The sequence below is a fragment of the Acinonyx jubatus genome, chromosome B4 (genome assembly GCF_027475565.1).
Source record: "Acinonyx jubatus isolate Ajub_Pintada_27869175 chromosome B4, VMU_Ajub_asm_v1.0, whole genome shotgun sequence".
Classification (NCBI taxonomy): Eukaryota; Metazoa; Chordata; class Mammalia; order Carnivora; family Felidae; genus Acinonyx; species Acinonyx jubatus.
This window is the reverse complement of record NC_069387.1, coordinates 53,752,699-53,767,067: the sequence shown is the minus strand read 5'-3', so window position 1 is coordinate 53,767,067 and position 14,369 is coordinate 53,752,699. Positions and strand designations below refer to the sequence as shown.

The following is a 14,369-nucleotide window of genomic DNA, read 5'->3' as shown; positions in this document are numbered from 1 at the left end:
TAAGACAATTTGTTCCCCATGGTTAAGTTTTACCTGGAACACTGGTGAAATCTGAAATGGGTGGTCTTTGCTCCTTGACATCTCAGAGACATTGTTTAAGGGTTGGGAAAAGGTTTCTATAGCTAATAATATGGCTCACAGTTCTAAATGTTAGGTAGATCTCGGTGCGATGTATATTATATGTTTCCGTTTTTTTCCAGTTTTCCAAAGGCAAGTAGTCTTGTGAGTTTTCCCCGAGGCATCTGTAAACACATAAGGTCATTCTTAATAGGTTGTAGCATCGTGGTAAAGATGTCAGAGGGAATGTTTTGTTCCTTTAAAAGAACAGATTTTTTTTTCCAATGACAAAGCGGGGAGTTGGCATTCTCTGGACATAGGGGTGTCAAAAGGGCTGGCTGACAATAAGGAGGTCTAGATTCCTTGGAAAAATTTGTATTTACTTTGGGTGGGTCTATATCTTCGTAACATCATCCGCACTCAGGGGCAGAAGGGCTGTAGTGACAATAGACCATGTAAGAATGACCTCAGGTGGAACATTGGCACCTTATGTATGGCGTTCCTTTAGTGTTTTACCTATTTGTTCCCATGTCTAGGTCAAATGTTCCTTGTTCAGGAAACCAAGGTCAGTGTTGCTGGATAATCATTAATAATTTAAGGAGTGCTATATGAATGTATTGTTTCTGTTCTGGGGACAGGGAGTCTCCCATAATAATTCTCTCAAAAGTTCCACGGCAGCAGCTCCTAATATAGTTTCACTTTTCTCTTACCTCATCAGGAGAGATTAAAGTCCCATGCATTTTTTTTCTTTTAGAGCTCTAGTCAATCCATGGAATTCTGTAGTCTTTGAGTACACATTGCTTTCTAGCCACGTTGACCTCTAGTCACATAGGCTTTTCTTCTCATCACGTCGGGGTCACCATCTGTCGCAGATGATGAGTCTAGAGTTCTCTCTTGACCAGCAAGAGAGGGGACACAGAATTGAATATGAGAGTGGCTAATGTCCAGGAGGAGACAAGAGCCCCAAAGAGGGGTTTCATCTCTGTATTTATTGAGCTCTCAAGATCTTACACATGAGGTGAATGTGAAGAAAACAATCAGATAGTAATCATTAACTTGCTTTGTGCTAGAAGCAAAGGGCCTGGGGGGGGCAAGTGGAGTTTGTGATCAAAGTACCTTAGTTTATTGGCATCATATGGAAAGTAATTTCCTGCAGGTGATATAACAAGTAACTCATAATTCCTTTACACTATCTCACTAGCTAACCTTCAGTGCTTTTGCCCTGTGGTGGCAGTTTTCCACCCTAAGCTTTTTTCTAACCCATTTATGTAAGTAGAACCTATTTCCCCACACATATGTATATGTGTGTGCTGTCTCAGAAGATCCTGAAGACTCATAGCTGAAGATGTCTTTGGTTTGTGCACATTTGTAGCAGGATTCAGGCTGTTTTGTGGGGTGAGTGGGAGGCCAGAAGAGAAAGGCTGTCTGTGTTTGGGGTGTGGGGGATTGCATAGCGTGAGCATGGGGAGTCTCTGCCCTGCCAGGCACAAAGGGATGGCATCAGGGTCCTAGGACCTGAGACTGGGTGGGGCCTGAACTGAAGCCTTCACACAGGTCTTGCATTGGAAGAGCTCAGACGTCCTGCTCTGACCAGAGGGCCAGACTATGGAGGGTTCAGGCATACTGTCTCTCCCAAATCCCCTGAATCCCATCAGGATTTTCGAATAATGTAACCAGGCTGCACTTCCTAACTCAAGGCTCCACCCATTCTGTCTGAGAGCCATAGAGTTCCCAAAAGTCTCTGTGTGCCACCTCCTGAGGCTGGGATGACCACAATCACAGCGAAAACTTCTGTCTCTGCCAGTACTAGCCAGACAGGCCCAAACCATGTCCTTGTCTCTTGGAGGCCTCTGGTAAAGCCATTCCTACATTCCTAGTGAATTTCACACAAGCTGAGGTTTTTCAGACCCCTTGTGCTGGGAAGTTCTACTGAGTCTAACTTAAATCCTCTTGTTGCACTTTGTGCCTATAAGACCAGGTTGAGTTTGTGCAATGGAGCCCAGCACTCTGCCCCCAAATTATGGAAGTGGTCTGTTTGTCAGGGACATGGATCCAGAGTGTAGGGACGCTGAGAGGATGTGAGGATAAGTCTAGTGGTTCGTGGATGGGTCAGACGTTTCCTGGGCAGGAAGACCATGATCAACAGGGCAGACTGAGATAATGGAGTTCAGAAACCACTGGTTTCCCCTCTGTTTCCCTTCTGTTTCCCCTGTTACTCCAAGCTGTGCTGTGTCAAACAGGGACAAAATTAGAATTTTAGAATTGGAAAGTGCTTCCCTGTCTGCAGCTTTGAGGAGCCTCTGGAAAAACAGGACAAAGAGCAAATGATGAATGAAGAGACATTGCTCTTCCAGCTCAGGAAGTAGGGGGAGAGGGTCAGGGGCTGTGGGACTCTGAAGGGCAGAGGGGTGTAAGTGCTGAGGGTGACAGTGTGCAGTGTATGGTGTTTGTGGTGTACGTGTCTGTGCTCTGTGATTAACAGTCCTGTGTGTACCATCATGTATGTGAAAATGTATCACATGGGGAAGGGTGCAGCTTTGATGGGTTTTTTAAACCACCGTTTGTGAGCAGGCTTCCCACTGGGGCCTATGAATTGTGCTTTTCTTTAGGTGCAACAGTCAGAACAGATGGGAAGACCCCGGGAGTGAGAAGCAAGAAAATGTGGTTCCATTTCTGGCTCTAGGTATCAGCTGGGACTCTGTGAAGTGTCACCTCCATGCTGGGATGTCCCCTGCTGTATGAAAAACCACACAGCCCTTGTGGGCCAACAGAAAAGGAAAGGGGCCTGTGATGACATTTCAGGCATCAAAGAAAATAAGGGGTGCCATGGGAAAGGGCTGCACAGGGGTTCCAGAATTGGGAAATTCATGAGTTCCTGCTGGAGCCAAAGACTCTCTCAGCTTGGGCAGCCCAGCCCTATGTCAGCACCCTGGGCCCAGGGCTGGCTCTGCAAAGAGAGCTATTCTTTGTTGCCCTCTTGTGGCCTCTGAGCCCTTTGCAGGTCATTGCTGAGAATGTTCCCTCAAGTTCCCAGGGGCAGTACAGCACCCCCTACCCTCTGGTGGAAATTGCCTACAAGAGGAGAAGAGTTGTTGGGCAGGCTAACTACATCTTTTCCCCATCTCCCCTGGTTTCTGGAGGCACCCACAATCTCCTTAAGGCTGGAAAAGTCTTCCTGAGATCTCTTTTTGCCATTGTATGAGGTTTAAGTTCTGCTTTTGGGGACGTGCTATGGAGACAAGGGACTGAGATCAAGATATTGAGCAGTGAGAGCAACTTCTGTCCTCCTTAGGATCCATCTAAAACTTTGGCTTCTCAGGGTATTTGGGAGTTTTCAAGGAAAGATGGCAGAGGTAGTGACATTCCTGGAGAAAATGGGTCTGTAGCAGACCAGAGATTATGTGTGTAGGTTTCCATGAATTTGCACCTGACTCTGTCCCTCAGCCTCAGCAGGGAGATGGGTTGGCAGGAGCCAGGAGGCAAGAGACAGGGATGCTGGAGGGAGATGTCACATTTGACAGATGCTGACAAGACTCTTTATCTGCTAGCTCTGGAATCTCCTCCCACCCACTACACTGCCCTTAACCCTCCCCTTCTAGTGCTCAGTGCTCATTAGTGACTGCCTGTCTTGGGGGAGACATCTAGGGGGCCAAGTTGCATTGGATGGGTAAGGGGGAGAGGTGGAAGGAGGGACACCAGGTACGTGATGAGGGAGGGGGTGTTGGAATGACTGGGATTTGAGCTCAGGTCTCATTATCACTAGAGTGCTTGGAAGGCTTGGCAGGGGAAACTGTCCTGGGGGTAGATACTGAGTTTCTGGGGGTGAGTGAGTGAGGGTGGGTGTGGCATTGATTATTGAAAGAGATTGATATCCATTGATTTCGGCACTTATTTTTGGGTACCTGTTGAAAGATGAGCAAATAACTTTATTGAAAACTTCCTATGTACAAGAAGAGTTACAGGTGCCATGAAGTGATAAAAGACAGATACACATTTTTTTTATCTTCCCCTTCCCATATTTGAAGACCTGCCACATGTCTTCCCTTGATTGGTTGAACCAAGGGGACCTCTCTGAGGGGTTCAAAGAGCCGCTGTGCAGTTCTCACCCAGGATGCAGAGGCAAAGCTCTCAGTCTTTCTGTTCTGCACACCCTGCAAAGACCCTCTGTGAGCCTCCTGCCTCTCCTCACTCCTCTTCTCACAGAATTCTCCAGACTCATAGATACCTGGCAGAGGTGGACCTTGAGTGCCCTTCCAGAATGTCCAGTGCTCCCACTTGATAAAGTGGGGAGGGGTAGGGTAGACTCAATCCCTCACTGGGACCTGGAAGCCAATATGCAGACAACTGCTCCTTTCACCTTGTAAGAGTGTGTGTGTGTGTGTGTGTGTGTGTGCGCGTGCCACCTCCTTCAATCCTTCCCAATTCTACCTCACCCCCCTTCTCTGCACTCTTTGAGGCTGACTCCTGCTCCCCCTGTCTGAGCACTGCCTCTATCCGTGGGTTCCTCAATTTGCCTCAGTTCCACATTCCCTCTGCAGGTTCTCTCCCTTGCTCAGACTTTTCATACTTCCTCCTGGACTGAATCTTTCTGAGCCCAGGCCATCACTACCTCTCACTCCCTGGTGTCCTAGACTCTGTAACCTGGTTCCTCTGTGTCACCATCTTCTGCTCTGTCTACACCTTGCTTGGCCTCTCCCTGTAGGTCCTCCTTCCCTGCTCTCAGGTGCTGCCTGAAGCTGTAGTCACCTTCCAGTGTGAGTCCTGGCCCTCAGTGTGCTTCTCCTGGGGTATTCTCTCCCACTGACCCCTCTCCTGCTGGATATCAGGTGTGGTTCCTGGGCTTTGTCCCTGCCGCTTCCATGGGGGCTCTTCTGCCCACTCCAGAGTTCTAGTTTAGCCTGTGTCCTCCTCCCCCTTCCTTTTGTGTAGCTGCAGGCATTGCCTTCTGGCTCCCAGTCTCTTCCAGAAATCCCCTGGTTGGGAACAGTGGGTGGGGTGGTGGTGGTGGGGCTGTGGTGAAGCAGGAGGTCTTGGGCTGATCTGGAATCCCAGCCCTGTTCCTCCCCATGTAGCCTCTTCACGTGGACTCACTCACCTGTGAAAGGTGGGAAGTAATTGCAGCGGCTGCAGGAAATAATTCCTGGGACTGTAGTGAGAATTAGTGCTGTGGTCAGGACGCAACACTCTCAGCATGTAGTCTGTGCTCAGTAAATATTAGCTCTTATTATTTGTCCTTCCTCAGTCTGTTCTGCTTATCCTGGAGTCCAAAAAATGTCTAGAAGAGGGAAAAACTAAAGTAATAGACTAAAGAAGCCAAAACCAAGTGACTATCAAGAATTTCATACAGTTCAACCTAACAAGTACTCTAAGCTCTGAACACAGGAAACGCCCGTAAGTGTGGACAAGAAGGGAGGATGGGGACTGGACTGAACCACAGAACACAGAAAACCATGTGAATTGTGCACTGAATGGAACAAATTCCAACCCAGGGAGGATGGAGGCTGCCCAAAGTCTAGCCTCCATTCATCCTGTGGTGGCTGTGCTGGCCCCCCTCTGTCCCTGCAGTCATGGGCCTGTGTCTGCTGGGGTTGCAGAGGGTCTGGGAGTCCAGTTCCCAGAACACTCTCACCTCCAGACAGGACTTGGACTTTTGGAGCCTCATATGCACATCTTCCTCTCCCCTCCATTTGTGTTGTTAGGTGTGTGTGCGTAAACTCATACACACACATACGCACATATACACACATGCACACCCACCCACATGCACACACAGGTGCCCTATGATCTCTAAAGAAAGCATTGCCCCACTAGAGATGGATTCCCTCCAGCTTCCTGCTTCCCTGACACTAAACCTCACAGGGCAGTGTAGGCTCAGATGTCCCTGCTTGGGTTTCTTTCTCAGTTCCCTCCTTTCTCCAAGGGAGCAGAATCAGCGAATCACACACTCTACCCTCTATGTGTGCTGGTCAGTGAGGGGAGACCTAGAGGGAGGAGCAGGGCCCTGTCCTGTGGGAGCTCCTGGCAGCTGGTGAGATGAGGCTGAGAGCCAAGACAGAGAGACACAGCACTCTAGGAACTCCCCCAGCAAATGTTTGTGACCTGAGTTGGTCAAAGGCAACTGGACCAGGCCTTGTGACTCGGACAATGGGAGACAAACACCAAAGGTGGGAAGATGGAGGAGACACAGAACTCTAGAAGGTGTTCTAGGAGACAAGAAGAATAGTACTCATTTATTTAGCAAGGAACAGGAGAACAGAGAGGAGAAGATCAGATAAGCTAGAGCTCTCAGTAAGTACATGACATTGAGGGAGATAATATGAACTTTATAGGCAGATGAGGCAGAAATATGTAGGTGTGTGTGTGGGGGGGGTAGAAAAAGTATGTTAGGGAGGCAGAGGGATGGAGGAGGCAGGGTCTGCAGGAGAGACAGAGAGCTTGGAGAACCCACCCTCAAGGGATAGCATATGACAGGGTGTTACAGGTGGTAGAGATGTGGGGCAGCAATGTAAAATGTGCCATGGTTGTAGCTCCACAGTGACCCTGGGCTGGGTGGGCAAGATGCTGGGAAGCTAGGCTGACGTCCCTGGCTGTGATGTGTCCTCATAGGCTTGAGGATGAATGAGCCTCCACTGCATAGGCTAGTGAGCCATGGCTTGGGGGAGACAGCTGCCTATGCCTAGACAGGTGGGGAAGAGACCCTTGGGGGTCAGGAGACAGAAAGAGGGAGAGGGAGACAGGGATAGGGTGAGGAGAGGTAATGGGAAGACTGAGGCTTTGAGCCCTTATCCTGGCTATCCCCTCATCCACCCCTTCCATAGATTGAATTTTGTGTTTTAAAGCTCAAATATCTTTAGTAAATGATCTGCTTTAGCCTTTCATATTCAGAGGGTAAGGTATGACATCCCCACTTCCCAGATGAGGCCTCCACTTGGCCAAGCTCTCGTGGGCAGAACATGCTGAGAAGGGCTGCAGGTCTTTTGCCCTCTGGGGGTCACTTCTCCCTCACACAAGTAGGCACCAGGTCTGGCTGCTTCCCAGAGCCTAATTTACAGAAGGGGGCACCACAGTGCAGTCATTTGAATCTTTGCTCTGTCCCTTCCCAGCTCTGTGGCTTGAGGCAAGTTACTTAACCTCTCTGTGCCTTAGTTTCATTATCTGTAAAATAGCAGCACTAATACCTGCTTCTGTAGTCTGTTACTGAGCATCAAATGAAATATATGCAAAAGAAATGTGTAGAGTTGAAAAGATTTATAAAACTAAATGTACTAGGCATTTTCATGTGTCTGTTATCCATCTGGTTGTTTGCTTTGGAAAAGTGTCTATTCATATCTTCTGCTCATTTCTCCACTGGCTTATTTTTTTTTTTTTTTTGGGTGTGAGTTTGATGAACTCTTTATAGATTTTGGATCCTAACTATTGATTCCATATGTCATTTGCAAATATATTCTCGTTGGTTGCCTTTTAGTTTTGTTGATTGTTTCTTTTGTTGTGTAGAAGCCTTTTATCTTGATGAGGTTTCAATAGTTCATTTTTGCTTTTATTTTCCCTGCCTCTGGAGACATGGCTACTAGGAAGTTACTGCGGCCAAGGTCAAAGCGGTTGCTGCCTGTTTTCTCCTGTAGGATTTTGACAATTTTCTGCCTCACATTTAGGTCTTTCATTCATTTTGAATTTATTGTTGTGTAGAAAGTGGTCCGGTTTCATTGTTCTGCATGTTGCTGTCCAGTTCTCTCAGCGCCATTTGCCGAAAAGACTGTCTTTTTTCCATTGGCTACTCCTTCCTGCTTTGTTGAAGATTAATTGGCCATATATTTGTGGGCCCATTTCTGAGTTTTCTGTTCTATTTCATTGATCTATGTGTCTGTTTTTTTGTGCCAATACCATGCTCTCTTGATGATTACAGCTTTGTCATTCAGCTCAAAGTACGGATGTGATGCCTCCACGCTTTTGTTTTCTTTCTCAACATTACTTTGGCTATTTGGGTTCCATAAAAATTTTAGGATTGTTTGTTCTAGCTCTGTAAAGAATCCTGGTGTTATTTTGATACATGAAAAGATGGTGAACCTCATTCATCATCAGGGAAATACAAATCAAAACTGCAATGAGACACCACATCTCACCTGTCTGAATGGCTAAAATGAACACCTCAGGAAACAACAGATGCTGGTGAGGATGTAGAGAAAGGGGAACTCTTTTGCACTGCTGATGGGAATGCAAACTGATGCAGCCACTCTGGAAAACATTATGGAGATTCCTCAAAAAATTAAAAATAGAACTACCCTATGACCCAGCAATTGCACTAGTAGGTATTTATCTAAAGGATACAAAAATGCTGATTCGGGGTCACATGCACCCCAATGTTTATTGCAGTGCTATCAACAACAGCCAAATTATGGTAACATCCATAATGTCCATGAACTGATGAATGGATAAGGAAGATGTGGTGTGTGTATGTATATGTATATATGTATGTGTGTACATGTACATGTACATTTATATGTATACACACACACATACGTATATACATATACATACACATGGTGATGTCTCAAAAACTACATATCCAATTACCATAGGATCTAGGAATCCCACTTCTGGTTGTTGTCCCACAGAATTCAAGGGAAGGACTCAAGAAGATATTTCTATTCACATATTCATAACAGCATTATTCATAACAGCTAAAAGGTGAATCCGCCAGTGGATGGAATGTGAACAAGATGTGGGAGATACACAATGGAGTATTATTCATCCATAAAGAGGAAGGACATTCTGACATATATTCCAGTCTGGATGAACCTTGAAGACATATGCTAAGTGAAATAAGTTGGTCACAAAAGGAGAATATTGTGTGATTCCACTTATATCTAGGTACTTACAGTAGTCAAATTCAGAGAGTGAAAGTAGAATGGTGGTGCCAGGGACTGCGGGGAGGGAAGAATGGGCAGTTACTGCTTATGGGTACGGAGTTTCAGCTGAGGAAGATGAACAAATTCTGTGCAACAAGTTGCACAACAGTGTGAAGGTGAGGCTCTCTTGGATCACCCATTTTATAATCACAACACCCACTCTGAGCACATCCTAACCTTTTCTTGCTTCCCTCTTCTCCGTCTCACTGATTGCAAATCCAACACAATATATATCCATATTACTTATTTGTTTATTGTTTGCTTTCAACTACAGGATGTAACCAACTGGTGTGGAGAGATTTCTGTGCTTTTTCTGCTTTATCTACAGTGCTGAATAAATGAGAATCAGTATATTAGTTGAACAGATAAAGGAAAGACCATGATTGGACACAGACTTGAAGAGAAGGCCAAACAGAAGGAGAAATTGGGAAGATTCCATTTTTCATTTGATTTTGGAAACCAATTTCTTCTACTCTTGGGTATGAGACTCAGCCCCAGTGTTCATGGTGGCTTTTGTTCTGTTTGCCTTTCCATATGCCTGTTAACTGTTTCACTCTTGGACATGTTGCTGTACATGTACACGACATTTACCTTTACTTAAAACTCTTGCCCTGAACTCAAAGCTTCTACTCCTGTATTCATGACTGCCGCTACCTCAGTTGCAGGGCTGCTTGAGTTAGGACTTGAGAAACTCTGGGGTAGCTCAGCTTTCTAAAAACCTTTATAGTTGAGTGTTTGGGAGTCACTAGTTGGATTGGCTCCAGAGTCTTCATTGTCTAGAAATTTTAGGAGGAAGAAATTTTTATATACTTTAGGTTAGAAAGGATTTATGTTTGGACACAGAGGATTGATATGATCCCTGCAGATGTTACATTTAAATCCACTTCTCTGGAACTTTGGGAAGTAAAATAATTATTTAACAGCCTCATGAGCCTTCCTCTCAAGTCCTCATCAAATTTCTTGCAAAACAACTGGTATCCAAACTCTCTTTGAGGCTATTCAGGAGGAAACACTAGGCCAACTTCCTGATGGGCAAGAGTGTTAACACACAGCCAGAGGAGCCAGTAGAACTTACTGTCTTAGAAAATGTTTTGAAAAGGAAATGTCCAGATGAGGGCTGCACCCTTCTCAGAGACAGAGCAGCGAACACAATGACCTCCAGGATAAAGGGCAGTGGTTGGGGCTGGCTGGGAGGGGAAGACAGCCTGCAATTTAATGGGTGGATTGTTGGACTTGACAGGAGTTGTTGTGGGAGACTTTGGGATGGAACTTTGGTTTTAGAGTTTGGAAGAAGTTCAGAGACTGAGAGAAATACATGGAGGAAAGGGAGGGAAGGGGGATTTGGGGGCATTGTGGAATTCATACAAGCTGACTTCATGTTCCCTGGCCTCTCTCTGGATTTCTTTCAGCACCTCATACACATAAAGCACCTCCTTTGGAGAGACTGTTTCCTAGTTAAAATGAGATTCACAGACCCAGGGCCCTCATTAGGGAAATATCCTGGAAATGTGCTTGAAATAGATGATGGTGCTTGTTCTACTCTCCTGTTTACACCTCTGTTTGGCCCTTTCTCTCTTTCAAAAACAAAAACAAACACAAAAACCCAAACAAATAAACAGAAAACAAAACAAGCAAAACAAATTTCCTCTAGGAATCTCAAGGTATAGTAGTCGATCGATATATATATATCTATATATATATATCTATATATCTATATCTATATATATCTATATCTATATCTATATCTATATATATATAAATTCATTTTCTCTGTCCTAAATGCCTCTTATAGTTGCTTTGTATGATTTTGAGTAGATTCTTGTCCTGGGTAGTGAGGTTGGAGGTGGGAGTGTGGAATCCAGAAGAAGGAGGTAGATAGATCTTGGCCCTGCCCCCTGGAATCTTTTTAGATTATAAAGGAATTTAAGTTACACATGCAGGACACCAGCACACAGAAAGGGAAAATTAGTTATAGCTGAGCATCAGGATGGACCTTAAGTGCAGATGGGAATTGGAGGGAGGTTGGAGATGGGACCAATCAGGATGCCTTAGGAAATACTTCCCTTACACAAGGGGAAACATTGTAGATTAGGACTGAGAAGACCTAGAACATGACAACAGGATAAAAAGGAGTGAGGAGGGCATCCCTGGCAGGACAGGCACTTACTCAGGCCAAAGGCTCATCCCAGGAAGGGTAAGTCAGGATGTGAGGAGCTGAGCTAGGAGGGAGGTGATGGGCCTGAGGGTAGAGGAAGATTTAGGGCAGGGTTCTGAGAGGTGGGTCAGAGAGTCTGGACTGAATATAAACTATTGGGATAATTGTAAGTTACTGCACAGAGAAAGGGCCTTTCTGAAAATAGCATTTGAGGATGATGTTTTTGTGTACTGTTATAAACTGGATTTGTGGTAGGATCTCTCAGGATTCCCAATCATGGCTTTGCTTTGTCTTCTATAAGCTTGCTTGTTCATTTTTCTTCTGCCTGCTTGTGTTGGAGTAATGAAATGTGATTAATTTAATTCCCAGATGTTTTGTTCTTTGGGTTGTTTCTCTGGTATCTTCATACTTTGTCTGCAGCCCACCGTCCCTCATCTTTAGTAAATGTGGGAAGAGCACAAGGACCACCCTGCACAAACAGTTGAGGGAAACACAAATGATCCAAAGACTTACCCATCTCTAACCCTGCCATTCAGATGGTGCTCCTCTGGGATTCCTGCTAAGCATCTATGAATGGACTTCAGAAGACTGTAGGACTTTTTTTTGAGGTGACTAACCTCAGAGGGGTCTGTGATTCAGCAAATGACAAGAACCACTGTTGTATCTTTGTTGGGAGGTTGGTGGCTGCAGATGGTTCCCCAGAGAGAGAAACATGGTACAAGTGTCCTTAGTACCCAGTAAGGAAACTCCAGAGACAGTTGAAGGAGCTGAAGGAGAAAGAGGAATTGGGAAAAGGGAAATGGGTTCAGAGGGAACTGGTAGGAGAGGTACCCCATCTTCCCTTGTTCTCCACCCTCTTTCTAGCAGGTTTTCCTTCTCTGTGTTCTCCATGTCCTAACAATTACAGGGTACAGTTACCCTTCAACTTAACTCCCACAACATTATCTCATGCAATTCCTTGTTGAATCTGAAGTGCGCAGAGTGGAGTCAACCCCTCCCTCAGTCATGGACTGAGCATCATTGCTTCCTATCAGGCCCCTTTTCAATGCATTTTATTTTACCCCTTTCATCTTGATCTCTATTATTTCCCCTCCTCACTGGAGGCACTTCCTTCAGTGTATATAACAAATGTTCTCCCAATCCCTGCTCTATATGTGTATTTAGATACATTCCTTCACTCTACAAATACACAGTTGTAGTGTGGGGACTAGGCAAAGAAAAAAAACAAACAATGCCTTGCTTTCATGGAACTTACATCTTTTGGTGTGAGGAAATAATAAACAATTAAGTAAAACATATAGTACCTTGAATAGTGAAAAGTGGTATGAGGAAAATGAGGGCATGGGGATAAGGTATGGCTGGGTGGTTAGGAGCAGCTTGTAGTTTTATATATGGTGATTAAGGAAGGCTATGCTATACATGGTCTTTTACCAAATGCAGTGAAGTGAGCAACCATGGGGCTATCTGGGCTAGAAGTGGTATGGTCATAGGGATAGCAAGTACAAAGGCCCTGAGGTAGGGTCTTGCCTGGTATGTTAGGAGGTCAGAATGGTTAGGGGGCTAGAGAAATATGAGTGAGGGAGAGAGAAAAACAGAGGATGAGTAGCAGGTGGGTCAGTGACAAATACTGTAGGACTTTGTAGGTCATTGTAAATGCAAACATTGGCTTCTACTCTGCATAAAAGGAGAAACCAGAAGGTTTTATCAGAGAATGACATGAAAATTTTAACAGGTATGTGCATATCCTTGACAAATAGGCAGCGCCCTTTGGCTGTTTTATAAATGTATATAAATGTAACTGCTGTATACCTCATCCTGCTTCTACTTCTGTTACTTAACATTGTTTCTGAAATGTACCCATGTTGTTATCTTTAATCTACTTTAAAAATTTCTGACTGCTGTGTAATATTTCATTGTGTATATATGACACATTTTACTTACACATTCCTCTAGTAACAGAGGCTGGCATAGCTCCAAATTCAGAAACAGTCCTGTGATGAACTTGCTCATATGAGCCTCCTTATAATCTCAGGACAGAGTCTCCCTGGGGTGTATATCTCAGAGAGGGATTTCGGGGTGGGAGGGTGTGTGCATTCTTAATTCCACTGATTGTGCTTCAGGATGGTGACCCCAGCTATACTCCCACCAGCAGTGGGTGATGTTTTATAGCTTCTCATCAAATTTTTATGTGGATCCTTTAATGGAAGTGAAGTACGGTTCCTTGTGGGTGAGGAAACCTGAGGCTTAGAGAGATCAAGTAAATAGCCCTGGTTTATATAGTGAAGTGGAAGAGGAAAGGCTCAAATCCAAAATTTCTGACATAATGCTCATTGCTCTTAGCACTATAGTACCCAGAACTGTCCCTTCTCGGAATAAGATGAGGCATCCATAGGCAAAAATATTGATGATGATGATGATGATGATGATGATGATGATGATGATGTTGTTGTTGTTGTTGTTTAAGGCTTTCATTTTCTTGATGCCTGGACTAACTCAGTGAGCTTAGAACCTCCAAGTGTTTAGCACCATGTAGGGGGGTGTCTAATTGGGGTACTTAGCATTTCAAGGCAAAATATATGGAATAAAGCTGTTTTCATTGTTTCATGAGGGCAAGCTAACAGTCTCGAATTTTAGTGGATGATTTTGGGGCTAGAAATTTATAAAGACTAATTGATTTTCAAATTTGGGAATTTGGATCAGATTTCAATATTAAACATTAGGCAGATTACATTAATTACATATTGTTTGCTAGGCACTGAGCTAACTACTTTATAGACATCATTTCTCTTATGCCTCACAATTACCCTATGAGGTACTTTTACTTTCATTTGACTGTTATTGAAACTAAAGCACCGAGAGGTTAACTAATTTGTCCAGAGTACTGGTATAATATTGAATTGTGATTTGAGCCTGAATCATGTACCTGCAGAGCCTTTACTCCTAAATGATAAACTGTGCTGCTTTCCCGTGAAGGAAACTTTTGTAATCTCTTCCCTTTGAAATTGAAGACAATTTCGTGTCATTTGGGGTGATTTAGAGCAGCAATGGGAAGCACAGGGCTAGTGGACAAGAATCTCCAGAGGGACAGGATATGAAGTTTGAAAATGTTCCCCAGTGTCTTCATTATACCTCCCTCTGTCCCCCAAAGTAAGAACCTCTGCCTTAGGACATCCCACCTAGGTTATAGGGCCTGATATCTTCAAAACATTTGACAATTCTTTGTCACCATGTGTGGCTTATACCTGCCATGA

The 14,369-nt window shown here is 44.6% G+C and overlaps 2 protein-coding genes across 5 annotated transcripts in view; both read left to right on the top strand.

Annotated features, from left to right (window-relative positions):
- Positions 1-14,369, top strand: part of LOC128316363 (cationic amino acid transporter 3-like) — a 293,114-nt gene that overhangs the window by 90,522 nt on the left and 188,223 nt on the right. The gene's annotated exons all lie outside the window — the stretch shown is intronic.
- The window catches only part of LOC106977155 (cationic amino acid transporter 3-like), a 156,419-nt gene that overhangs the window by 75,123 nt on the left and 66,927 nt on the right, over positions 1-14,369 (top strand). The window lies entirely within an intron of this gene.